This window comes from Sturnus vulgaris, chromosome 5, assembly GCF_052056855.1.
Source record: "Sturnus vulgaris isolate bStuVul1 chromosome 5, bStuVul1.hap1, whole genome shotgun sequence".
Classification (NCBI taxonomy): Eukaryota; Metazoa; Chordata; class Aves; order Passeriformes; family Sturnidae; genus Sturnus; species Sturnus vulgaris.
In genome coordinates, this window is record NC_142247.1 from 45,492,606 (window position 1) to 45,508,848 (window position 16,243).

General features: G+C 41.0%; 1 long non-coding RNA gene across 1 annotated transcript in view; it reads right to left on the reverse strand.

Moving 5' to 3' along the window:
• Nucleotides 1–7,263: 7,263 nt before the first annotated feature.
• LOC148223686 (uncharacterized) overlaps nucleotides 7,264–16,243 on the reverse strand; it is a 32,387-nt gene continuing 23,407 nt past the window's right edge. The window contains exon 3 of the long non-coding RNA XR_015803978.1: nucleotides 7,264–14,895. This is a non-coding gene — a long non-coding RNA (uncharacterized LOC148223686). The remainder of the gene's footprint in view (nucleotides 14,896–16,243) is intronic.

A 16,243-nucleotide genomic window follows, 5' to 3' on the forward strand; every position in this document is an offset into this window, starting at 1 on the left:
TAAAGATGGACCAAAAGTAGTAAGAGTGCTCTGCTCTCTTTAATGAGTTGCGCTTTCCAAATGATTGAGCCTGTTACTTGCCAACTTCATTTTAGATTGAGGTGATTCCCACTAAGGCCTACTTATGTAAGACACTGGAACATAGAGAAAACCTTACTGATGTCAAATTTACAAATGCACTGATGGAAATGCTGTGCAGTGTGTGCCATGCAGTGTAATCCACTCTGCTCTGAACTGCTCTCTAAGGCATGACACAAAAACTCAAGTGAACTTTGGCAGGAGATGTAATTAGAAGTGCATGGTATTGAAAAAAAGGAGAGGGGATAGTTATCAGAAATACACCTTTTGCAGGGAAGGCTAATGATTAGCCCAAAAATTATTCAAAGCATGTGTAAGTCAACCATGAACCAAAAAACTAAGATGAAAGCACCAAGGAGAGAAATTGGCTGAGCAGAACTGATCAGTGGGAGCAAGATGTGCTTACAAGCCTAGGAAATCTCTAACAAAGCAGAGCCCAACACTACAGAAATTTAGTTAGCACAGTCTTTTGATGCTTTCTGCCCTTTGTAAAGTGCCTTAAAGACCAATCACAGGATATTCACTTCACTGTAATACGAAAGATAAATGCTTTTTCAGACCCTCTCTTCTTGGAGTTGAAGCAGAAGGAAAGGGAAAGCATGACTCTGGTGCACAACACAGGAGTACGGAGAGTAACCAGGAGGTACTGAGCAGAGACACTCAGCAGTAAGGCCACAAGGGAGCACTTACACAACAGCCTCATGTGGCAGTAGAGGAACTTGAGAATCCATAACCATACAGCTCCAAAGGAGCAGAACTGGCTGCATTCAAAGAGACCCCAGTTATTGTGAGCCATGGTGTCAAAGGCCATTTATTTGAGTGTATCATTATTTACATGACATGGAACACTCCAGCCAAGATCAGGGGACTGGGCTGCCGCAGTGTCAACCACAGTGTGAGCTGTATCTTGCCTTTCTTCATTGACTTTTAATTGCAGGTGATTTTTTTGGACAGTAGCAGAATTAACAATGACTCCAATACTGCACTTAAATCCTGAATAATTCACTTCTCTGTTTTTTATTTCTCATTCAACACACAAATATTCCTTTTCTCCATAATTAGGGACTTTAGAATCCAGAGCCTTTTTTTCCCCTTTAAATTTTTTTACATATTTCTTTGGCTTTTTTTTTTTTCTGGACTAGCCGCTAGTCTGTTAAAGACATGCTTGCACAGTTTGCTTAACAGGGTCCAGACAGATTATTTTATTCTGGGGAAAAAATGCAAAAGTTCAGTATATTAGATAGAGAAAATGACCTTCATACCAAATGAATTGGATCTAGGAATTGGAACTCAACGGGTTTGAGATGAGTTTATAAACACACTTTTCCCAACTGCTCCAATTTGATGGCTGCAGACTGACCTCTGCTTTGCACTTGTTCTTGTAGTGCTGAAGCTAATGGGCAATACAATACATTACACAGAATGCTATAAATCTAGGTTTCTGAATTGTCTCATGATAGTAGGACACTGTCGCTGTCAGATTTACTGAACCATAAAGAACAGGGAGACAGATGTTAGCCCAGGTAATCTTGGATGGAAAACAATGCTGAGGCAATGCTGGGGAACACAAAGACCTGGCTGTGGTCCTTTGTTTTAGTACTGGCATGCACTCAGTCTTGATCATGCCCACCTGGACCTTCATTAAAAGCCCTGATTTGGGTTTCATATTTTTCTACATTTGAAATTCCTGTTTTTCCTTTGGTGTTGAAAGTAAGATGCCAGACAACATCAATGGCACCTGACCAGTCAAGGGAAGTACAGAGCCACTGAAACACAGGCAGGACAGCCTGAAGTACCTCCCTCAACCTGTGCTTCCTCACAATCTGGGGAGGGAGAGGCTTATCCTGCCACCAGGATGTCTTGTCCTGCCACCAGCTCCACACTTATTCTCAGCAGTAAAGCTGAGACACTCTTGTGCTTAGTTGGGAATGATTGTTTCTCTGGTGGAGCATGAAAGGAAAGAAGAGGGATTTGTATCTGATATTACCTTGGACTGATACAGTTCATCTCCAGAATTGGCTCAGTGCTTCTTGCTACTACTCTCTATTTGTTCTGTGTGAAGAGCTGCATAGTAACTGTGCTTTCCCTCCTATGACTGGGTAACAAACATTTATTGGAAGACAATAACAAATGGTGAATCATTTCGTTTCAGGCATGAATTCTTAGATGAATGATCATTTGTGCTAAAACTAGTAATGCTCACAAGGGCAAAGAAAATGTGCAGAGATTGTCCAAATAGTTTCCAATAAGAAATATAATGAATAGCTAAACTTTGCACTTTTATTGGTTAAAATTTTATATTGGGTAATATTTTTAATGTCATGCAACCCTAAAATCATTTATGTACTAAATAATATATATTTCCCTCCTTACAAAATGATTTACGATTTGCATAGCAACAGCAGTACTATTCCAGGTATTAAAATGTGGAGCTCAGCCTACATATGCTTTTGATTTGGAATTAATAAATAGCATTTATTGCATCTAGGATAGCAGAATTACATTGTTTTGAAATCATCAGCACATTATATGAGGCAGGACAGTCTGGTAGTTCCTGGAGGCAATTCTTCCCTCCAGGCTGGCTCTGTTATGCATGCTCCCGTTATTTTCAGTGGAGTGGCAGATAACGAATATCATGCAGCATGTCCCAAAACCACGTGAGGGTCATCACAGGACTAAAGTGGTTAAGTATTCATTTATAGCCTCCTCCTTAGAACATAAGTATTCCCAGACCAGACATACAACATTTTTAGCAGGATTCTGTATTCCTCTCCACAGATTGTTCTCTTTGTTTTTAAATACCTTAGCCTGTATTTTCAGACAGGATCAAATTATCCTGTAAAACAGAAACACACATTCACACGTTTTTTCTTGCGTAAGTGGTATGACATTTGCAAATAAGATCCTAATCAGCACTGAGTGAGCCGGCTGTCTCCTTATCACAGAGGGACCCAAGGTAAGTGTTGCTGCTCTGTCAGGTACCTTAGCCAACTGCCTGAAGATACCAGGGGTTTAGTCTTCAAATTACATAAAAATAACTTACAAGCAGAGTGCTGTGAATCTGGAATCTTGCAGAACAAGCACTTAGGTGGAATACCTTTGCAAGCTGCTGTGCGGAGGAGCTAGGAGAGCTAGTTGTGGCATTTATTAATCAGAAATTTTCCACCTAGATGTTTGACCCCTATGGAATACAGTATGTCCATCCAGAGGGTGTACAATTGCTGAGGGAAAATTCCTTGGCACCCACTGCCGTTTAAAAATAATACAGCAGTCCTGGATTTGGAATTGTATGTGTGTGTATATCGTCCTGTTTGAGCACCAAGGAACCAAAGCTGCAGCATGTGCAACCCAATTCCTCTTGGCAATGGGCCTGACAGATTTTTGTAGCTCAAAAAGACCATACATTCAGATATGATATTTCAAGAGTCAGTCTTTCCTAAGAACTGTGCTGACATTAGCCTCTTGCCTACAGATGACTCACCCAATCTTGTAGCTGAATTTAGACCAGTGGCTTGCTCACTCTGACATACTTGTCTCTGTTAACACTAGAAACCTGCCTGCATTAAAATATGACTGCTTCTTGTGTGACAGCCCATTTAATTAAAGTGATCCACAAGAGATACCTTACCAAGGAAGACCTGGTTAAAGTCCTCTTTGCTTCAGCTGAACTTTTCAACCTCTGCTATGATCTGAAAGAGCTAGCGCATCTTTAGAGCATGCCTATCTCTTTAAATCCCAAATTTCACAGATGAAATCCAGCAGAAGTTCTTTGGCTTCAGATTCCAGGCATAAGTTATGAAGGCTTCTTGGCGAACTATTGCTCAACTTGACCAAAACCCTTCACTTGTGTGGTCCTGCCTGCAGTTACAGAGCTCTTCACTCCCTTAGGCAAAAGGTGGTAGAGTTCCCAGGTCATGTACGGCTGGAAGGGATGTCCTGACTCCCTGTAGGTTCAACTCTGCACTAAGCTCCTCTGCAGAGGAAACATTGCTGACCTAGGCCAAATGGAAGTGGGACACTAAAGTCTGTGGCAGAATAGGAGAAAACAATGGTAAAAGTAAAAGCAATAATGCAAAAAGTGTGGTTACTTTGGCTAAAGGTGTGTTTCATCTGACACTGGTGGTACCTTTTCTCTAGATTAGACACTATGTAAAGGATGGGATTACAGCCTAGATAAAATTGAAACATCCTGACTTGCATTTCAAACCTGCAAAAAGGAGGCTCTTTGAGTGCCTGCTCCACCATGATGCCTCACTTTGGGAAAAACATCAAGACAAACCCTTTCTGGTCATCTTGCATGGTCTCTCTAAATTACCATTTCACTTAATGTCTTCATCTATCCATTTTATATTTGTGTGACTGGACATAGTGAAGACCAGAGACAGGAAGAAGAAAAATTGTGAAGACTGAACAAGACACCTCTTCTTATGGCACCTAGTTTCCTCAGATAACTGCTGAATCATTTCCTCAGGATTTTTTCAAAGCAACGTAGACTACTCAAAATAATTTTTGCCCTTTGTATCTCTGCAAAGCTTTCACCTTTTGAAAAATGCTTTTGCAAAGCTTTTCACCTTTACTCATTTGACTTTTCTGCTTTCAGTTTCAGTGTGATTTATAATCACGAGGAATATACAAATGGGTTCACAGTGATCCGCAGGTTAATTAAAAGCTGTTAAGATCAGCACTTCACTTTACTGTGCTACTGTGTATTAAGAACTTCCTGTTAAGAGGCAGACCACGCAACACCTCCTGTGCCATCTAAAGCAGAATAGTGATCTTAAACTCAGAATAATCCACCTGACTATGATAGAGTGTACATTCACAATGGTATTTCTATGGTAGGGATGCCTACAACTTTTCATGAAAGCTTTACTTCCAAATTGCCTCTCCACCTGGAAAAAGTGCTTGGGAGATAAACATCTTATAGTTTGGGATTTTGTTAATTTACTTTTGAAGCTGGAAATTATTCAAGCACTTCTTGTTCCCCCAAGAGGAAATGTGAGTAATGTCTTGATGGGTTAAATTTTGAGCAGAGAGCAACTGCCGCCAATGTTAAATGCCATCAATGTTAAAAGTACTTAGATGAAGTTGAAGAAAGAAGTTCATCAAGGTCACAATAAACTTGACAAGACTGGCTGAAGCTACTGGTGACAGAGAGGTGATGACAGGGGAGGTTGTACTCCTCTCTAGCTCTAACTGGTCACTATTGGAGTCACCGTTGCAGTTGTGGGGAGCTTTTTTTTTTGTGCTGACATGCTTTTCCCATGGGTTTTAGTTGGTGTGAAGGCAGTGCAGAAAGGAGGTAGGAAGAAAAACTGGAGTGATGAGAAGAAAATGCTCCCAAGAAAAGCTCTGTGTTTCTGCATAGGCAGAACTGGTGCTTGTGACTTGCAGACATGAGGCAGGATGAACAAGCTGTCATCTCAGGACCACACACAAATGGTTTTCCTTTGTAGATTTTTGAGGTTTTTCACAATACACCTTTTCATTAGATTTCTAATAATTACCAAGGAGGAGTGAGAATTATATGACAGAAGAAATTACACTAGATGAAGAAAACATACCTGAATTAAAAGCCTTATGATTAAATATGGGGAATACTCAATACAGTTTTTTTAATTATCTGGTCATGAGAATTCAGCCTATTTCAAACCATCAAATGTGAGTTTCTTATCATTTTATATCAAAACTATGAATGTTTCTTCATCAGAACACAAAATCACTAATTGATTAGTTGCTTCACAGAAACTGAAAATGTTTTGATAAAAGATGGCTTCATCTTTCATTTTTCTGGGGTTCATACTTGTCCCTAAAACATTGAATACCTCGCAAATAATGTGAGCTTGCTGATATTTTATCTTTTCTTCCATATAGCAAAAAAGATTGCTATATACTTTATCTTTGCTTTTCATGCCTGTTTCCTGGAGCCTCCTTCCCAGATGGGTTGAAGAACATGAAGTTTGGCCCAGCATCACTTCAAACCTTTCCTGAAGTGACCTGTTGTGGAGTATTCTGAACTCAACTTCATGACCAATCTTTTCCATTTATTGTATTACTTAGGTCTGACCAATGTTGTTTATGTTTACATTTTTATAGGGTTTAGTGCACAAAATATAGTGCCCCTAATGCATTGTAAGTCTGTAAGCTGTGTTTTTCCTTATACCTCTATGCTGAAGGCATATAAACAAACACACACTTGCATATGCATATACAAGGCCAAAATAATATCATTCTTAATTATGTCTGTAAATGAAGAAACTTCTCAAAGCTGGCCACTGTAGGTTTTTTCCTAATCAAATATTAAACTGCTTAACTTTGAAGAAGAGGGATCACATTTCAAACTTTGCCTTCTAGAACTGACTTAATAAAATTTTTATAAACTGTAGGTTTTTTTAAGAGAACAGACTCCAAAGATAGGTGTGAATTTCATTTGTGTTTTTGCTGGGTCTGTTTTTCTTGCCGAGTGCAGGTGTCCAGCATTCACTTTCTATTTTGCTTTTATCTGTATTTTGTTCTCATTATCAAAATACATCTCAGAGTCTTCCCAAATTTCTTTAAAGCCCCATGTCTTGGTTTGAAAGAGAGGTATTTTCTAAGGAAAGGCAAGAACCCCTTTTCCTGAGATGCAGAGTGCAACCCGCTCCCTTTTAATTATTTTAGTTTCAAATCAGAGGCTGTGAGGCAGGAGATATGGGGATAGGAATAACAGTTCTTTACTGATATCTAACAAGGCAAAATAGCAGAAACAACAACAGCTATAAAAATTGACAACAAAACAGAACAGTGTAGCTCAGTTCCAGTCCCTTTTTTGGTCAAGGCCCTCTTTCCCTGCGCTCAGTTACCGGTGCTGGGGGCAGGGCAGGTCCCACACAGTCGAAGAGGGCTGGGTGATGGCGGTGGCCCAGGGGTGAGAGGGATGGAGGAGCGACTCCCCCCTCACGGTGTCGGTCGTGGTGCTCGGCAGAGTGTACGGAGGTAGTAGGATGAAGTGGGAGAGCAGCAGAGCGACGTCCAACGGCAGGGAGCGTGGATCTCGGTGCTGGGATGGCAGGGGAGATGCTAGCTCGGAGCACGGGCCATCCTCCTTCCACTCCACGAGCCAAGCGAGAGCGAGAGCCCGCTCCAGACCCCCCGTCCCACCTTTCCTTTTCCGGTCTCCCCCCATCCACCCACCCCCCTTCGAGAGAACATTATAGTTACTAAGGTGTAGCCACAACTACTTAGCATAACAATGGGAGAAATTCCACAGAAAGAAAAGGGAACAATTCAACCACCAACACCCCATCCCTTGGGTGTACCTACCAAGCCTTCCTCACTCTCTAATGTAGCTCTTTATAGTGGTGTTCAGCTTGAAATGCAAGTAAATAAATTCTGAGCAGTGCTCCTATTTGGCACTGGAAAAGACCCATAGGGCAAACACACTCTGGAAATCTCCCAGCTGCTACAAGTGGGGGTTGCAAAGGAGCAGCTCCAGCAATCTGGGGGTGCCCTGGGAAGAGAGGCCAGCAGCTTTCTAGGTGGCCACCTTTGTCTGTCGGCCACTGATGGACTGCCATGACAGCAGCAAGGGTGCTACAAGTGCAGTTTGTGCTCTTGGTGTTCAGCTCCCAATGGCTCATCCACAGCATGCTGAGGTGCAGATCCCCCAGCCATACAGCACAAGTAGGATGCTCCTTTCAAGGCTCCCCTCTGTCCTGTGGACATCCTTACTGCCAGGGAAAAGTGCCTTTAAGGATGAGTTGTGCAGCCAGGTTCATGTATGGACACACTTCAGAGCCCCAAAACTTGGCGTCACAGGGAGCCCTGGGACATTACATTTACGATTACTCTGCCTTGGAGTAACTGTGGATAATTTGCAAAGTTCCCCTGGAACAGAAAGTCTTAAAAATTGTCTGTTCAATGTAAGGAGTGTCTCAGAAAAACTTGAAATTATATCGAAGTATTCCTTCTGAAAAGCGCGTGCGCACACACACACACACACACATATGTCTTTTAACCTTCTAATGAAATTTTTATATGTTTAATAACTTGAAGAAGCTTTATTAATGTGTAAGACTTAAAAAAAAATAATTATGGATAATTCCTGGTTAGTTCTGAGTGGAATAATTTATTTTATTTTCTATATTAAATGTTTCATGCATATTATAGCTGAAAAACATTCTGAAGGAAAAATGCAAATAAGCCATTCTTGTTAGTCAAATTTTCATAGAATTTTCATATTGTCTTTATGCATTGAAAAACACTATGCTATGTAAAGCAAATTGTTTTATTCCATGTAAAACAGCAGCTGATTATAATAATTTTTAAATAACTGAAGTCAACAGTACATTATTCAGATATTTAGACTTAGTTGTTACACTGTAATAGAATATTGAATTATGAAGTAGTAATTCTGATATCAATAAATAATATAGAATATGGCAAAACAAAGTCTTATATTTGGCTGGAATATGAGAAGCTACGACAACATACAAATAGTTTGAACTTAAATTACTTTTTTTTCTTTAAATATTTTTTTTCATTTAAAAACCAAATGCTTTCATAGCTTATTTTTCAAGATTGGTATGATTTTGTGAATAAAACAGTAAACAGTGTTTTTGCCCAAAGGGCTTTTTCCCAGAGAGCAGCAATATTGGCAGAATCAGTCAGTCAGGTTTCCCCTGAGGTGCCCAGGAGGGCTGGAGCACCACCAGGCTCAGCTGGTGGTCCTAGCCAGTGGAAGCTGCCAAGAAGCAGTCCCATTACTCATTACACGCCATTATAACCCATACATACCCGACAGTGCAGAGAAATACCCCCTGAGGCAGGACTTTCTTTTTTAAAGGTGGTTACAGGCAATGGGTGGACAGTCCATAGCTTGTCAGAATATCATAAATTTGGGGAGAGAAATGGAAGAGTGAACAGATGTTTGTGGGTTTCAACTACAAAAAAATAAGACATAATATGGGGATATTAAAAGCTGTCATGGGTCAGTTATCCCCTCTGCCAGAGACAGGCAAAACTGAGTCATTTACCTGTGTGTGCAGTAAAGTCAAGGAGTTTATTTCAGATGGGCACATTTCCACCTGTACTGAGCGCCTGGTACTGACACTGCACCAGCACACACCTGGTGCCCAGTTGTGGGCTTGTACTGGCCAGGCTGATGCATGCCGTGGAGCTCATGAACCACAGGCCCTACTTAACCTTCATCCTTCAGTGCCTACCTTCAGAAAAGGTGCAAGGAGTGTAGCAGCCAAAACCTAAGAGGTTAGGTTTATAAGATACATGCTCCTTAGCTGTAGGGATGTTGCTGCCACAGCTGTGCTTGTTCTCCTCACTTATTGAAAGCCCTAACATTAGTCAGACAGCTCCCATGGCAAACACTGACAGTGTGCTTTGGCTCTGGCCCTGCTGGTGCACTCAAAAGTCCTCCTTCCAAAACAGACCCTAGAGATGGCGGGCACAAGCTGGAGATAGCCACAGGTCATTTTTAATACAAAGATCAGATCAGTCTGAGTTCTGGCAACACGAGGTGAACTGAGAGCCTCCTCCTCCCATCTTTGGCCTTGCATGAACTGCAGCTCAGCAAAGACAAACCCCAGGAACATGATTGACAGTGCACCATCATCACCATCATCAGTGACTGATACTTACAGATGCACATTCCTTTCCAGTCTGAACAGCTTTTAAAGTGTTTTTGCTAGTTGTGAGAACACAGGCACTGTGCACACTGAATTAGAAAACTGCTGAGCAGAAAAATATCCGCACAGGATTTATTTCACGTTTCTGTCTTTAATACACCCACACTGTATATTGTTAATACTCATTTCCACAGACGCTTGTGCTTATCAGTAGCTAAAAGCTCTCCCTAACTTCTACCATTCTAAAACTATTAGTTTGCATTAAATTCAGTTCACTGAAAAAGAAAAGTACACTGTCCTTATCTCTTATTTATTGAAATTACAGGACCATAGAGCTAATATTCTGGACTTGTTATATTTCTAACTTTGGTATATACTGAGAAAGTGAAGACTGTAGGTCTCATTTCTATCACAGAACTTTTTCTAATTCTGAAGAATTGTGAAATAACAGTCTGGCAATGTCATGTCTCTTACAAAAGCACATGACCAGTGAGACAGACATTTAATCTTAGGTTGCCATTCATTTACTCTGCAGCATCCACAGTTTAAAAGTAGCCTCAGAGAAGATGTGATATATGATCCTCACCTCGATGAACTGTGCAATGGTTGTCCATCACAAGTGGAAAGCTTGTTCTTAGGCCTACATAAGATGCTGTTTGGACAACTCTCCTCCTGGACATCCTCCCAGACGTCTCTCCCAGAGGTGCTGGCCCAGCAGCGACAAGCAAGGCAGCAGCATCTGCAGCTCTCCTTGGTCCCCTGGCTCCTACCTCTCAACATCACTGGGAGAAGGGGGCAGCAGAGAGAGCTACTATAATTGGACCCTAAGAAATAAAACTGTTTTGAAAGCACTGATAGCTAATAGCAATCAGGAAAGGAACATATATTTAACAGGCAGAGTATCAGCAGTCCATTCAAGGCAGCCAACACTTCCCATCTCATGGACATTTGTAGCTAGGCTGTAATTTCCTTTTCTATTGCAATCAGTGGTGAAGGAAAATACAAAGCACAAATATTCCTCTGCAAGCGCTGTGCTCAATTCTCATTGGAATGAGAAGAATAATGTGCAACCTGTGGCCATTCATGACTGCAGGGGACTAATTAACCCCAGTGATTAACAGTTTTGCTTTGACATCTAGGCTGCTCTTCTTTGCTGCAGTCATCCTGGGTAACGTAAAATTTTTAAAAATGTTTAAGGTTTGCTTTCTTTTTGCTACAATCAAAAGAGGAAGGATGCTTTCTGATGCTTTGCCAAGCAAAAGAGTTTTCAGATACTTTTATCTGCAGCACTAGAAATGCCAGACGTCTCCATTTCCCTCCCAGCTGCATTAACTGTCCATTTCTTCTCAATTAGGGAGAAGAAATCAGTTGGCATTGTCTGTACCCTCTGCAATGGACTGAGGAATATCACATTATTTATTCTGTACAAGCTGAATGAGGCTGGAAAGATTAATTTCTTCTCAATCTGTTTTGACAATGTAATTTGTTACATGGCATTTAATTCTACAAACTAGAATTAAGCTAGGAAAATGCAGAGTATCAGAAACTATCTGCAAGAGATTTCAGTGCCTGAGAAGGACTCGGTGTCCCAGAGCTCCATGGGGCCTGTGCTGGCCCTGTGCACAGCACCAGCGAGTGGATGAACCAGCAAGCCTGAGACAACAGCTGTATCCCCTTATTTTTCAGTGGACATGCCTTACTCCTATATGATAATTTTATGGGTCATTCTGTGGTTGTTGCCACTTGTAGCACGAGTTAGCAGAGATTTGAGTAGTGCAGACAATATTCATACCAAGTGTGCACTGAATTCAATGGCAGCCTGTACCTCCATTAGTCGAAAGCAATCCATCAATGAGTGAAGCAATACACAAAGGGTCTGGAGACCTGGCTAGTGTTTTGGGTCTTGGCCTCAGGCAGGCTCATTTTCATACTTGTCAGCTTGTCTCTATCTTCTGCATCAACTGTAATAGGTATGAGTCAGGATTATCTCTAGGAAGGGTCTGTACAGCACCTGGAACAGTCTTCTCTCTGAAATCCATTGTGCAAGTGTTTGTCCTTCCACCATGAGTAATGGAAGTAGTGCTTTATATATTTTAGGTGCAGCAGAGGAGAAAACTTGGTCAATTTTTTTCTCTGACTTTACTTGCCCAATCTATTTTTATGGTATAGAATTGATCCAGAAAAGTAAATTTCATGACAGCGAACTGTCCTTTACATAACTTTATTTAATAATTTCCTAATTTCTTTATGTTTTACTGAAATATATTGAACAAAACTGTTTTTTCTGTTGTTCTTTCTCTATACTTGGATTTCCTGCCTGCTAGTGCAGTTGGAGTTAATCTATGCTAAATGCTTTGTCTAAATTTTATGTGGATTTACATGGCAAAACACAAGTCACTTTCAAATGGTGCAGGATATACTTCACTGTCTCTATTACAGTTTGCTCTATTTAGGCAGTATTACTAGGTGTACAAAGACATTGACTAAGATCAGACACAGCTCAAGCAACCAAATTCTGCATACTGCTTTTCCATTTCCTTTGTTTTTTTCCATACAGAAATATAGTCTTACTGAAAAGAAGAACCTGTGCAGGACACTGGGACATCACCCGGACATCTCAGAAGGCCCCAGTCAACTCAGCTCTGCATAAAACATTGCTAACACATGCTCATCTGACTTTGCACTTCTTATAGAATTACTTCCTACTTTTCCAGACCATTTCTCCCATTTGTCATACTCATATTAATCCAAGGCTTGCCTTCAAATTGCTTGCAGCTTCTCCTGGCCCTGCACCAGCTACCTATTTATAACCTTCACCTTTTTACATCCTCTCAAACACCATAGGAAATACTGATGTGCCCTGGACCATGGACAGACCTCTGGGCCCTCATGTGATCTGCTTTTCTGGCTTGATATTAAACCTTCACCAATTATTTCTTGAGAGGGTATTTTCAAAACTTTGAGCAGCAGCCTTCCAGTTTCTCCAAGAACACGTTACGATAGTCTGCTTTTAAAAATATCAGGGAAAATACGGGGTCAGACCCCCTACTGCACTCATGCTATCAGACCTTTTGCTTTTATCGTTTTCATCAGGCTATTGATACTGTCTGGGAAAAAATACAGTCACTTGGGTTGTTTAATTCTTGAACAATATAAATTCATCGTGGCTTCTTTGTACTTATAGGGAGTTTGTTTCTCCTTTTGCTCTAGAAGGTAAATCTAGGCTGGTAGATTTGTGCAGATTTTCTTCTCTCTTAAAGTGCATAGCATAATTTTTCTGCTTTCCAGTTTCAGCAATCAATTCTGTCCACCACAACTTTTAAATGATAACGTTTATTCCTCTGAAACCACCCTGCGCTTTACTGTGTCAGGTTTGACAGAAAGTAGTGTGAGAAATTCCTGCCTCCTACCACCACTGCACCTAATGCCTTTCTTATCTCTCTCTATCCTGTTTCTTCATTGTTTTTCCTATTCCTGACACCACCACTTGCCCCCAGTCCCTATCTGTGTAAGTAAAATTGTGCTATAATCTTGTCAGTTAGAAAATAATGCTCTCCCTCTTCATCTTTGAAGCATTATTTCAACCCAAGGTACATCATCAGTCCAGTCTGTAGATCATACCTAAGGGAAGACTACAGGGAGCAGAGGTGAGGATGAGTATGCAAGAAATTCTGCCACTGGGCATCTTTAAAGCCATAAGGTGCTGTAGTGCAGCCTCCTCCAAGCACTCTGATGGCCTGGAGGTGAACATTATCAGGAAAACACAATCTCAAAGAAGCTAATTACACTAATTTTTTCAAATCCAAGTTCTTCCTCTTTTGTCTGATGGTTTTATTTTTCCTCAAATAATGATTAGTGAAGACTGCTGGATATTTTATTATTTGCTTCATTCTTGGTCCATTCTGCTGCAGACTATCTGCTTGTTGGGTGATTAACCCAATTTTCTCCTATCTGCCCTCTTGCCACCAAACAGCTTACAGACTTTTTTGTTATTAACTTCTATTTCTCTTGCAAGCTGAATTTTGGGACTTGTTTGTTGTTGTTCCTTGTCTTAATCCTTCTTAACTTGACTGAATTTCTCCTTTCTGTGCAACTTCCCTCCCAAATATCCCCAAGGAAGCTCTGAAGGGGGCCCAGGAAAAGTAGTGGACAATATTCTCTACATAGTAATTCGACAGATTAGGGTAAGAATGTTGTCCTGGCTCCCCTGGATAAACAAACTTGGTATACCCCTCTGCTGACCTGCTGAAGGACTGCAAAGGAGTCCAAATCTATGAATGAACCTATCTCCAAGTTTGCAACTCTACCTGTAATTAGAGCTAAAAGCATTTTTAGTAGGAAGAGTGGGCTGCCTTTTAGATGAAAATAGTATTTGGTGCTGGGAGGGAAGCATGTCAAGGAGACAAAGGAGCTGTCTCTTCCTCCAACCCTGGTTGTTGTATTGCACTGTTTGTTTCGTAAGTTGCACTGTTGATGGTTGTTACGGTATTTTCCGTTCTCCCCTATTGGTCTGTGGCATGGTCAAATCCTTCCTTTCGCCCCTCCTCATCGTCTCTCTCTCTCTCTCTCTCTCTCTCGATTCACCATGTGGTGGATGACTCAATAAACTGTGGGCCATTTTTCCTATGGGAGAAAAGAGCCTCCCTTGGTTTTTTAACCTTTGTCTATGAGGATTTCCCATCCACCTCTGCTCCAGAGCTAGCCAGAAGGACCAGAGAGAAAAGGGAACTACCTCACCTGGTCCCCTGTCCAGAAGAACACCCAAATATCTAGCAAAGGTTGGCAGCTGGGAGAACAAGTGCTGGGTCACTATAGCCTGTCTGTGAGGCCATTAAAAAACCAGTGTGTGAAGACATAAACCTGTAATGCTACCAAGTTAAGTGAGACCTGTGGCATGATGAATTTCCTGGCCACTTATTTATATATTATTATAAAGCTGCCTGTGATATGACAGCTTTGCTCTCTTTTCTGGTGTAGTGAGCCATTACTGATGAGAATATGAATAACCAGCTTTTTCTTACCCTTTCTTTCATTCTAGAACTGCTGAAAATGTACTGAAGATCTTGTGACATGGAGGCATCGTGCTAGTTCCTCTTTGGTGCAAACTGTTGTGGTGTGAGCTGGTGTCAAATGTGCTGCCTCAGTTTACAGCGGCTGTCAGCTCTGCACTCTCCGATGTCTGGGAATGGCACATCTCCTGCAGTGGGAGACAGGAGTGAGTGATCAATGGTCCAGCACAGATGGCAGGGAGCCAGTAATGCTGGCAGATACAGACTACTTCCAGCAGCAATGCTGGAGTATCTCCATATAACAGACCAAACAGAGAGAGCTCTGGCCTGGCTTGTTTATTGAGGTGCAGAACCCCACTGAGTACCCCCACTGCACTGTGCTGTACCTGGGCTGATAACTCTCCCTGAGACTGATGTGCAGAAGACAGCAATAACTAGCTTGGAACACACAGAGCCAAAGCAGAGTGACAATGAATTTGATCTTTCTTCCAGACCTGAGCTGATTCCATACAAAATCAGCTTGCAGAGCACAGTGGAATTACTGTGATACATCCACTGGCACTGCAAAGAGCTGTTTTAAGTCAGCTGAATGTATTAATCTGGGATAACATGCTTCCACATAAGTCAAATACCAAACTGATCAGGCAAATATCCACACTGCTGGATATATATCCAGTGTAGCTAGCTCATCCATAGTAGATTATAGTCTGATTGCTGAGAAATCTGAATTAACTGGACCTTAAAAAGCCAAAAACACATAAAAAAAATCCCTGAGGTATTTGGTCTTGTGAAAAGCATAAATATTAGTTTGTTCATTTTAGCAGCATTTTGCAAAATAATCTCTTGCTCCTTAAGTCAGAACTCAATTTTAAAAAGGAGGTGAGTAATTCATATTTTACATTGATGGAACATATTCTGTTGGGAATTTCAAATTATTTTGCAAACACTAAAGGATAAACCTTTCCAATAGACTTCAGAAGGAAACAATTATAAAATCATAGGCATTTTATAGATGGCAAACCTGAGGGACCTATTTTGTTCTAGGACCCACAGGACAGTCTGCACAAAGCTGAAAAGGCACACAAGGCTCCTCAGATTTCTATCATCTTCTGCCTTGCTTCAGGCTGACACACTACTTTTCTGACATATTTACATTGCCATATACTTGTTTTTTTTCAGATGATAAAGAGCTAATTCTCATTTAAACAAATGACTTTTCCTATAAATCAGGAAGGAGGCAGCATTTCCTTCAGCTGTCATTCAGCAATTACACCATTTGCAAATGATACCTAGTGATTTGTGATAGTGTAATTCTTTTGGAGTATGAAAGTACCTCCAGAGTCAGGCTTGATTAGAAATGCCCAGTTGACTTCCAGGGACACAGTTCAAACAGGCTTATGCTGGGTTGTTGCTGTAATTGTACACATGAATCAAACAGTCAAACATACAAATGACCCAATCTACATTTGCAAAGCTAAACTGTGCAGCTCTAAACCCATTTTCTGGCCTAAAGAGTGCTACATGTTAAGTATATAA